We start from the raw sequence: 12,155 nt of genomic DNA on the forward strand, positions 1-12,155 counted from the left end.
CATGTACATAATAAGCCTAATAAGTAAATTCACTTGTCCATGAAAATAAAATATAATTACTGCTGTAGAAAGTACTGCTACTTGTTTATATGGCAGGGTATTTTATTGCTCTATTGTTAGAGATAGGGTTGCTTTCTTAAATTACCAAGTTTGAAGAATTTAACTGAGTTCCAGAAATCTCTGTTTCTCTTTCTTCTCCTTCTTTGACATTGTCATTTTATTTTTTATTACAGTTTGTATTGCCCTTACTACTGTCCACATTTTACTGAAGTCTAATATTTTAAAAATAATTTTTATTGACATTATTTGATATAACTTGTGAATTAGCTCTGTGAAGAAACACAGCAGATAAATGTTGTCATTGACATTTTGTGTTGAATGAATCAGAAGTCCAGAGAATCTAAAAAACATTTTTTTCATAAAACTAATGTCATAAGCCTTGATTTTAAATCATCTGACTCCACAGACCTTGTCTTTTACGTTATATTATAATGTCTTGAGTCTCCTTAATCTCACAGTATGATAGCCCTATAGATGTGAATCATATGAATTTGGGGATATTAGGCAGTATAGAGAATGGACCAAAATTTCTTTTCCTGAATTTGGTTGCAGACACCAAACATTGTATGCAGCACTCATCAAAATAATTGGACTTTTATTATTTTCAGCTGTCAATCTCTAAGCAGCTAAGCTGGAACAAATGTAAGAAATGAGGAAAAGGTTTGTGATCTCATCAAATTTAATTCTTTACTGGGCCAGGATTATTACATTTTATCATCCCCATTGCATTTTTATTCCCCTCCTGGATTTTTGTCTAATGTATTTGATGACATTACTGTAGAATTGAGATCTAAAGAAATTATCAGAAGACTACATATAAAAACCAATTTTGTGTGGATTGTGATATATTATCTTAAAACTTCATTTTAATTGTTACCTGCATTTAAATGAAATTGAGTTCCTTAATTTACAGAAGTAAAATCTTGAAATATTATCTAATGTGTTTAATATTCAGAGTGCACAATCTGATTTAATCAGTTGTGAGTGCTAGACATTTAAATGAATGAATAAACTGCACATACATAATCAACAATATATTATTTCTAATTGAGTTAAATGCCTAAATGAGTTTAGCTTATTTTGCAATGTTGAAAATGTTTGTAATTCACTTGGAAATGAATTCTTCTTTATTGTGGCCAGATTTTTTTTTTTTTTGATAGATTTATGAGAGACTAGATTTTGGTTAACTGTGTGGCACTTTGACCTTTTTCACAGTTAGTTACAAGAGCTTAAATTGTACAGAACTCTGTGTGGTATATCTATACATTAAATTATTTACCTTACCAATATCAGATACTATAATTGAAAGTGTTTAGTCCTATAATATTCATTTAGGCTTCACTTAATTTATTTTTCCCCTCCTCCTCCTCTTCCTCTTTCCCCTCCCCCATCTCCCTCTGTCCCTCCCCCCTTCTTATCTCCCTCCTTCCCTCTCTTTTCTCCTTTTCCTATCTCTTTCCCAGTCTCCTTTTTATTTTCAAAGTGTAACGTTTTAAAACGTGAAATGACTGTCCACAAAGTGTGAGTGGGTTGAAGATTATTACTTCGATATTTGTTCTTTAACTCTATAGATTATAACATGTTGTTATACAACCAGAAAAATTAGATGATTGAATAGATTTTCCTTTTGAGAACATATCAGTGTCTATTATTGTCTATCTTTAAATAATTTGTAATCATTTCCATCAAAACATTAAGGTGTGGCAAACTTATTTTTTATGCTGCTTATAAAATAGTTATTAGCAATATATTATGAAGGTATGATTCATTCATGTATAAAATGTTGTGAGCATCTCTAATGTTGAAAGCACAGTGGATACATTATAAGGAACTTAAAACTAAACAGGCTGTAGTCCTCAGTTCAAGAATTCACATGGCATTCTAATAAAGGCCCCTGCAATTTGAAAAAGAAAGTCAAACATGGAAAAAGATCAGATGTGTTAAAGGAAATAATTACTGAATTAGATAAAGGGTCTTATGGAAAGGAAGTAGTATATATGATGTAGCCTAGAGAGTAAAATGTATGGTATTTAATTTCACTGGAAATATTTCATGACATAATGAGTAGTTTTCATTAGGAAAAAAAATCACTTTCTGAATTTTGAGTTATTAGATTCCATTTTCAAGAAATATTGAAATTCCCTTTCAAGAATTTTTAAAGGTTTATGGCTAAAAATTATATCTGACATTTTTAAGTTATGTAGTTTAAAAATACATTTTAGTAACACCAGTTAGCTACTTTGGGAAACATAATAGATGTACAAAAATGATTTTTTTAGTGACCTTAAAAAGTTATGACATTATTTAAAAATAGGAAAAATGAAGAGAAATACCAAGGAATTTACAACTGAGTTCTTACAAGTAAGGTGAAGCAAATGCTGTAGGAGATCAGTGTATGGAAAAATTTGAAAACTAGTGTTCACAAAATCTTTACTAAATATATGATACATACTGTCCTTGAGATAGATGATAGAAATAGCTTTTGAAGTCTTCTTATGCACAGTCTTGTTATAGACAACTGACTCAAAGATGTTTTTTATAGGTCCTCAATAACAAGAACAATGAAAACTTTTAAAAATATTAATGGTAATGCTCAGCCATATTTAGGCTCTCAAAATCCCCCTCTAGATCTAAAATTCTTAAATCAATTATTCTGCCCCTCTTCCTTTCACATGATATGGTCTGGTAGGAGGAGGTGTTTGTAGAAGACACCTTATTGTCACAGTATAATTTCCTTGGTGGAACGAAGCCACTGAGAATGGACTTGTGATGTAGTCAAGTTCCTGTCAACAGGGTATTCATCTTTCTTTGACAGTCTAACTTTGACCTTGTGACTTTGAGAGATGGGCAGAAACAGATCTCTTTAGAAACTTTAAGGAAATATAACATCAACTATCAGGGCTCAAGATAAGTCATCTTCAGATTTCTAAAATTAGATTTGCTGTTTCTGTTGGAGACCCTGATTTTTCTCTGACCAGGTAGGTACTTGCATACACATTCAGTTTCTCCATAGGGACATTTTGAAGTACTCAGCAGGTCTATTTCATAGCATATTTCATATGCTAGCCTGAGGAATATACCAAGTGAGGTGACCTGTTTTAACTTCGGTGGAGTGAAGTAGTGATGTAGACCCAACTGAAAGATAAACCAAATATTACGTCCTATTTGTTTTTGTTCTAAGTTGTGTGGCATTATTCATTCTTTGAAATAATGACACTTTAATGTCATTGTTATCATTTGACAGAATTAAAATTTTTATTTTATTTTTTTATTATGTTAGTCACCATAGAGTAAATCATTAGTTTTTGATGTAGTGCTCCCATGATTCATTGTTTGTATATAACACACAGTGCTCCATGCACAGAATTAAAATTTTAAAATGTCACCGTAGTAACTTTATAAACAACAAAAATTACCGTTTCTCTTATTTTTAGACACTTTACCTAGGTATACTGGAGTTAATGGTCCACCATTTGTTATGCTAAACTACCATTTTTGTGCATTTTACTGAAACTTTGTTATATGACCACAGTTAAGCAGAACTCAAAATGATGTTCTGAGCTGAACTTCAAAGGAAAGTTCCCTGAATAGAACCAATGACAAAACACAGTAATGTCATCTGCAGTATTGGAAAGTCAGCAAGACTCAAAGATAAGTGTAGTAGACTAAAGTTTGATGGGCTGGGTTCTAGCTCTTAATAAATTTATATTGCTATGTAATTCTCTTAGGCTTCCATTTTCATCAGGAGTATTAGCTATATAGCTCAAAGAATTCTAAATATCAAACGATAAGTGTGTGTTGACTTGAAAACAAAGTATATCAGTATACGTTATTGTTATCCATATTCTTACAAAAAAATCACTATTGCATAGATCTTGAGGAAAGGTTTCAATGTATTTTGAACTTGTCAAGAGAAATTATCAGAATCTAAAATGTCTGAATGCTTTATATTACAAAATCATTACCTATATCTTGAATGCTACCATTCATTTTATTACTTTTTTTTTTTTTTTACATGATATTAGCTTCCTACCCATTTATACAAGAAAACTATTGTCTAGTTCTGTAAAACAGGAGGGGTGGAGAGGAAATTTTCTTGGACTTCACTTCTCTTAATTGTTTTTTAACACTATACAACATATTAAACAGTGATTCACCCACCATTACACAGCAATAATTAGCAATGTTAAATAGACTCTAACCCAATTACATTTATCTTTCTTACTTGTGATAAAATAAGAAGATTCCTTAGGCTGGAACCATACCCAGGTTTGAATGTAAGCTTCATTATCTTTACTTATAAAATGGGGCACTTAGAGATTAAGTAGCTATACACACACACACACACACACGCTTTTTCTTACATATCAACTATAAGTTAATAGTTAAAATTTTAGGAAACATACACATATAACATGTATAAAGTAACACCCAGAGCATTAAACATTACTAAAATCTCTGTTGGGCCAAAATTTTGGAGAGATCTATAAATCCACACATGGTATTGAGTTTAATCTCTACATTTTGACTGTGGTAATTGAAATCTCTGACTCTGATGCCCAGATTTCTCTTTTTGCCTTTCCTTCCCATGTGTATATCTCTCCTTTGATCACTCCTTAGATGATCATGGTTGAAGAACTCAAACCCTTTGTTATCATTGTTCACTCTACAGTATCTTCAGATGAGATATCTAATACTGTTATTTTAGATGGATTCATGGAACTCATGAACTAGTATGAGTTTCTCTTAGTCATAGGACAGGGGTTAGTCAGATTCTTAAACATGTCTGTGACCCCCAAAATATTTAGAATAGTGATGTTATAGAAATCAGAAACAGAGAGCCATTTTACTCTACATTACTAAATCTCTATGTCTAACAGGTATCAACATGTACAGATTAATATTTGAATCTTCTACATTCCCCTCATCACAGTCTTAAATAAAATTATCAGTACTTTTCATTTGAATTATTGCAAATGTATTCTGACCAACAATTCTACTATCTGCTCCTTCAGTCCTCTGTGCTGCTGCTGAAATACCTTTTCTAAATTTCATATTTGACTGTCATTTCCCTGCTCAAAATTCATCAATAGGTCCCATTTAGCTTTCTGAGAGGATTTTAACAGTCAGAAACTCTGCATTGTCTGAGATGTATTCCTTTCATATTATCAATTTAGAATCGTTGCTGTAATAGATGCAGGCACTGAGTGGAATGCCTATTTTTCAAGTGAGGTGTTTTGGGCAAAAAAATAAAAGATGAAGTTACTTACATTGTTGGCCTCTGCCTACCTCTCGAACTGTATTTCTCACCATTCAGATTTATGCGTTCTCTCATCCACTCACACCGAAGTCATGGAAGTTATTCAAATTGACTGTATTTTTTCACTGCCTTTCAGTGTGTTTTTACCTCTGGGCATGTCCTTCCTAACATTATTTATCTACCTAACTTCTAATAGTTCTTTAAATTTCAGCTTATGTTTCACTTCCTTCTCTTGTCCTCAGTATTATTTAGGTGCCCACTTATGTGTTCCAAGAGTATTATACACATACTTGTACTGCAGCATTTATTACTGTGTTGTGATCATGAATTAATATTATTTGTCCCTCAGACTGTAAGCTGAATAGAGCAGAGACCTTTTTATATGTGATAATGTTAGCACTGAATAAATTTTTGTTGAATGAATGACCGGATTTTTGTTCTATCATTCATTAGCTCTGTGACCTTGGGTAAAAAATACCTTAAAACCACTTAGTATTGGGTGCCTGAGTGGCTCAATCAGTTAAGCGTCTGCCTTCAGCTCAAGTCTTGAACCCCAGGGTCCTAGGATCAAGCCCTGCATTGGGCTCCCTGCTCAGCAAAGAATCTGCTTTTCCCTCTCCCTTTGCCTGCCACTCCAGCTGCTTGTACTCTTTCTGTCAAATACATAAAACACTGAATTTTTTAAAAAGATTTTATTTATCTTTCTCAATGTTATTCTTCTTATCAAGTCATATGGACATAATAACATCTACTTTAAAGACCTGTTTTAAAACAAATCAGATCATGGCAATCTATTATGAGTTGTCACACCATTACTTATTAATGTTCTAAAATTTGCAAATGGTTTTATACAAATGAGAGTAGACTCGAGATTATCATTGGATATTATCATTTCTGCTTATTCACATACGTTATTTAGAAGGTGGAGTAGTTAAATCCTAGAAATCCCTGAAATTTACACAAAAATGAGCCACATAGAAACCTCATCCATCTCCTGCATCATGGCAGGGGGGAAATGGTAACTCCTTATCTGTCATATGACTGTGCTCCTTAAATATGCATTATTTTCTCTGTGCTTTATTTCACTTTCCTGAAAAATGTGATTAGGACCAAAATATTTTAAATGATTATTTTCTTTCTTAACTCTTAAGTTACATACGTTAAATTCCAACAGTTGGGCCAGGTAAGGAGATCCAACAAATTATTCTAGTTACTTCTGAATATTGAAATCTCCTTATCGCTTTGAAAATCAGTTTTAGGAACAGTGGATATTTTTTTAAAACTTAAGTATAGAAACAAAGAGAAGACAAAGGAATTGGATGAAATGCAACAGGAGATAAAAATAGGATGAAAAGTTTTGTGAGGCTTGTATAGTTTGTACCTTGACATAGGCCATGGTGAGAATATGCCCATCATGAGGATTGGCAAGTGTTGCAAATCAGGAACTTCTCTTCTGTCTTTAAGAGCCAGAGGACCAGCACCACCCCAGGCAATTAGGAGAAACTAAAGGAACATTAGGAAGAGAGCCATGGCTATATCCTAAAGCATGTGAATTCTAGCAAACTATGTAATGCCACATAGATACTCTTGGCTCTTCCCATCTAGAAATTTGTTTATGGGGGCTATATGAGCTTCAGACTCAGGAGTTACTTGCCTAATAAACATATCCTGACTCAAAACTAAATTATGCTTCTATGCATACGCATGGAAAATAAAAGCTTTCCTTTTCCAAAGAGATAGCTAAAAGGAAAAGAGTAGAAAACAAACTTGAATGATTTATCCTGATTTATGGTAGTAGTAATTATTTATGCAATAAACTTTACTTTATCTCTACTGTACATCAGAGTAGAGATTCACAATAATATTAAGCAGGAAATACAGAATGCCCATATACTCCCTGACTCTCCACAGGCATAGCCTCCCATATCATGAACAGCCTGCACCAGAGCAATAAATTGGTTACAATTGATAAACCTACAAGTAACAGGGCGCCTGGGTGGCTCAGTGGGTTGAAGCCTCTGCCTTCGCCTCAGGTCATGATCTCTGTCAAATAAATAAAACCTTTAGAAAAAACAACAACAACAACAACAACAACAAAACAAAACAAAACAAAAAAACAAAAAACCCTACAGGTCACTATCACCCAAGGTTTATAGTTTACATTAGAGTTTACTCTTGGGAGTGTACATTCTATGGATTTTGAAACATGTATAATGACATATGCCCCATTATAGTATCATAAAGAATAGTTTCACTCTCCCCCTAAATTCTCGGAGTTCTACTGACTCAGTCTTCCCTTACCTCCTAACTCCTGGATATCCATGATCTCTTTACTGTCTCTCTAGTTTGCCTTTTCCAGAATATCACAGTACTGAAATCATACAGTATGTATAGCCTTTCAGATTGACTGCTTTCACTTATAATATGCATTTAGGTTTCTTCCATGTCTTTTCATGAACCAGTTGCTCATTTCTTTTTCATGCTGAGTAATTCCATTGCATAGATGTACCACAGTTTATTATCCATTCATCTACTGAAGAACGTCTTGGTTGCTTCTAAGTTTTGGAAATTGTGTATATGGCTGTTGTAAGTATCTGTGTAAAAGTTTTTGCGGAGGCTTAGTTTTCAACTCATTGGGGTAAATACCAAGGAGCTCAATTGTTGGATTGCGTGTTAGGACTATGTTTAGTTTTCTAAAGAATAACCACACTGTCTTCAAAAGTGAGTGTACCATTTTGCATTCCCAGCTGCAGTGAATGATTGTTCCTCTTGCCCCACTTCCTTGCTAGCATCTGGTGTTACTGTTCTGGATTTTTGGCATTCTCATAGGCCTGTAGTGGTATCATTATTTTAATTTGTATTACTCTAATGAACTATGATGTTAAGTATCTTTTCATAGGCTTATCTGCCATCTGCATGTCTTCTTTGGTGAGGCATCTGGTCAGATTTTCAACTTTTTAAAAATCAGGTTTTTCATTTTCTTATTGTTGAGTTTTAAAGAGTTCTTTGCATATTTTGGATATCAACTATGTCCTTTATTAATATTTTATACCAGTCTGTAGCTTTTCTCCTCATTCTCTTCAGCCCTAATAAGCAATTTCTCTTTCTACAAATAAAAAATGTTCAGAGTATAATTTTAAAAGAATATTAAATACCAAAGGGTTTTTGTGGGGTTTTTTGGTTTGTGTGTGTGTGTGTGTGTGTGTGTGTGTGTGTGTGTAGGATTAGTTTGAACTATAGGTCATTATTTTTTTCATAGGCCAAAGAATGGTATTCATAAATTTAATGCCCTAGGGTTTAGAGTTTGAGAATTCTTAAGTAAGTAGACTCTATTTTAGGTTTAGACTAAAATAGATAAATAGATAAAGGAGTTAAAGAAGGTAGGACTCTAAAGAAAGATTTTTCTCCTCTGGCATTACTGACATTTTGGACTGATGATTCTTTTTTATACACGGTTTTCCTGTGCATTTTAGATTCATCCATATTCTTGACCTCAAGGCACTAGAAACTTCCTACTCAAAGTTGTAACAATCAAAAAACGTTTGCTGAAATTGTCAGCAACCCCCCCACACCACCAGGGTAAAATCCTTCCCATTTGAAAACCATTGTTCTAAGGATATGCTATTTTGATAATGGCTTATTTTTAGAAACATATCATCTATCACATGCCCTGACAAGGGTATATCTAAACAATTTCTTGGAACTCTTTCTGATTGTAAGCAGGAGGCCTCAATTTCTAGGAGTCAACTAAAGCACTTAGTATCTCATCATTGTCTTTAAATCAGAAAGAGATTAAAGTTTTGACAGTTTGGTTTTCTGCATTTTGTTTTTTCCCCAATAATGCAGTTTATTTTTTTTACCTTATTGAGGTAAAATTGATAGAGTTGTAATGTATTTCAAGTGTACCACTTTCTTGTTTGAGATACAAATTTTTGAAAGGATTCCAACGTTTGAATGAACATATCCATCATAGTCTTATCAACCATAGTAACCATGTTCTACCTTGCATCCTCAGATAAATAACATCTGAGGATATGTAATACCTGGCTATGGTGAATGATGCTGTAACACAGGAGTACTGATAGATCTTCAAGAGAGTGATTTGTTTTTTGCAATATACTGTGTATGCAAAGGTAAAATTGATGGATCATATGGTAATTCTACTTTTAATTTTTTGAGGAGCTTCATACTGTTTTCCACAGTGGTGGCATCAGTTTACAGTCCCACCAACACAATATAAGGATTCCTTCTCCATATCCTTGCAAGCATTTATTTCTTTTCTTCCTCTTTGCCCTTCTTATTTTTGTTTTTTAAATAGAAACTTTTTAATTCCCTGCAAGGAAAAATTCCTGGATAATTCCATGTTTCTTATACTCATAGAGACATTCTTATCCTTATTCATACATTACCAAAAATAAAGACAATGTTTACAATTAATTCTCCAAAGATGCAAAAAAGGTAGAAAGACAAAACACAAATTCCAAGGACAGACATGGAAACAATACGATTTAGAAAGATTTATTATTTATTTTTTGTTTTGTTTTTACTTATTTGTTTCACTCTTTGTACGTTTAACTCGCAAGAGCCTACAGAAGTGAGGGAAATCATCTGCAGGCTAATTTTAAACAATGTGAGAGAGAAGTTAAGCATTAAATATAAAAAATAAAACTTTTGGCTTACTTACTATACTAGAAAGAATCTTCCTGAAACATGTCAGTTAAGTTGATCTGCAATGGATTAATAAATGAAGAACATGTATCTTCCTCTAAGAAATATTTCAAACATCGTATATACTACTAAAAGAGCTGGTCAGCAAGTTTTCAAGTCACCATCCCCTGGACAAACTAAAGACAAGTTACCCTTTACCTGAAGTTAGAAGAACAAAGTCTGTAGGAGTAAAAATATTGCCAGTGTTCTCAGTCATCTACCAATACATCTGACAGGTTCTGAAAGTCTACTCAATAATGTGAACCATGAGTCATTTCCCAGCAAGCTCCTTGCTTGAGTGGCAAGTAACTTCCGAGGCTGGACTTCTCAGTCTGTGGAGAGAAGCAAGTTGTATTGGCAGCATTGCTCCATCTTGAAAATCCAGAAGACAGTCCTGCAATGACCCTCTGTGTAACAGAGCTGCAAGTCTGCACTGCGGGTCTCTTGGCAAGTGTGACTCTGCCGCTGAGCCAGAAGCAGATTAAAGAAAAGAGGAGGAAGTGGAGGTCAAATGTTTCAGTTGATAGACGTTAGCCCAGATAACATACCATGGCCTTGAGGTCTTGAAATGGATGAGATGCCAAAATGAGGTAATCAAGTATTGATAATGTTAAGAATTTAAGATGCATGTCCCACCACGGAAGACAGAGGTTTTTGACATGGGATTGATCTATCTGGAAGTCCCTTCTGGGCAGCCCTGTTAGATATTCCTATCATCTGCTACATCAGAACCTCTGAAGAATTCTGACTTACACTCAAGATGATGTCTCTGACACCTGCAAAGTTCTGAAGGAGCTTCCAAATCAAAGAAAGGTCACATGATGCCTGGTATTATTTTAGCATTAGCTTATATTACACAGCAATTATTTAAAATTCAGTAGTCCATATTTGGGATCAATGATAGCTTTATCAGTCTTATTGTTTTCTTACCTAGAACATCCCATTCTCCCAATAGGCTTGTTGTACAACCAAAACCAAAATGGGGACAGTGGGTTCTTGAAATCTAATTAGCTGGGAGGAAGATCTCAGTGACCATATCCCTGATAGAAGATCCCAAGTGTGTTTCAACACAACCCAAACATTTCTTATCATAACATCCTCTTGAAGACCAAATATTCCAAACCCTTAGTTTTTTGTAGGATTTAGAGTGATTTTTCATTTAGCCAGCCCTCCACTTGCTTACTGTCTTCTATATGCATTTGTCCAACTCGGATTGGCTGTTGAGTACCAGCAGGGGGATCCTAATTCTGCCTCCTAGACTGTCCTTTAGGTACTTGGAAACGGAAGGTAGTGCAGTTCTTTCTGGCCAGGCTTGGGACTCCTGGCTTCTTGGGTAAGTTGGACTGGTGATTTTAAAGAACTCTTCTGCTGCATGGAGAGCAATGAGACGGTTCACAACAAAGAGGTATCTCTCCGAGAGCTCCCAGCTTGGAAAAATACTGGTTTCTTCAGCCAGTTTTAACAATATCTCCCGAGCCTTCCTTGTGTTTTTAGAATCACTAATGGTGCTGAGTTTCGTCATGGACAACAAAAAGTCAGCTTCCTTTTGAAAACCTAAATCCTCTAAGATGCGTTTCCATCTATTTCTCACTTCCCTCCGGATCTGCCGCAGGGTGTAGATATCGTAGTTGAATTTTTGCCACTCCTCTGAATCTTTGGCCTGCTGATTTCGAACGACTATCAGATTGTACAAGATTCTGTCGTCATCTGCCTCTGTGTGGGACAGGGGCATGCTCTACAAATTCTTGTCATCGTCTCTCACCGGAGTTGCTCCAAATGAAGAATATGGATTGCTATCACTGACCAGGGGCTTCTCCTGCGGCGCGGCGGGCTCCTCCAGGCACCTGCACGGGCAGCAGCAGCACACGGTCCTCAACCAGTCCCGCGGCCCCATGGGGAGCGAGGTGCCCGGTGGCGCTGGCACACTGGGTCACGGCCGCGGCGGCAAGCGAGCGCAGCTGGGGCGCGGCTACCAGGCCGGCGTCCAGGTATGGGGACCCCTCTTTGCCCTTCTAACAGGGATGAGGTAATGTTTCTTTGTGGTTTTGATTTACCTTTTCATGATGATTCGTGATTTTGAGCACCTTTTCATGTTCATGTTGGCCATTTGTATGTTTTCTTTGAAAAA

General features: G+C 35.1%; 1 pseudogene across 1 annotated transcript; it reads right to left on the reverse strand.

The window, feature by feature from the left end:
- Positions 1 to 11,247: 11,247 nt before the first annotated feature.
- Positions 11,248 to 11,942, reverse strand: LOC309866495 (melanoregulin pseudogene; annotated as a pseudogene). Its single transcript has one exon. The product of its transcript is annotated as a melanoregulin pseudogene (transcript).
- Positions 11,943 to 12,155: the final 213 nt, after the last annotated feature.

The sequence above is a fragment of the Mustela nivalis genome (genome assembly GCF_964662115.1).
Source record: "Mustela nivalis genome assembly, chromosome: 6".
Lineage (NCBI taxonomy): Eukaryota > Metazoa > Chordata > Mammalia > Carnivora > Mustelidae > Mustela > Mustela nivalis.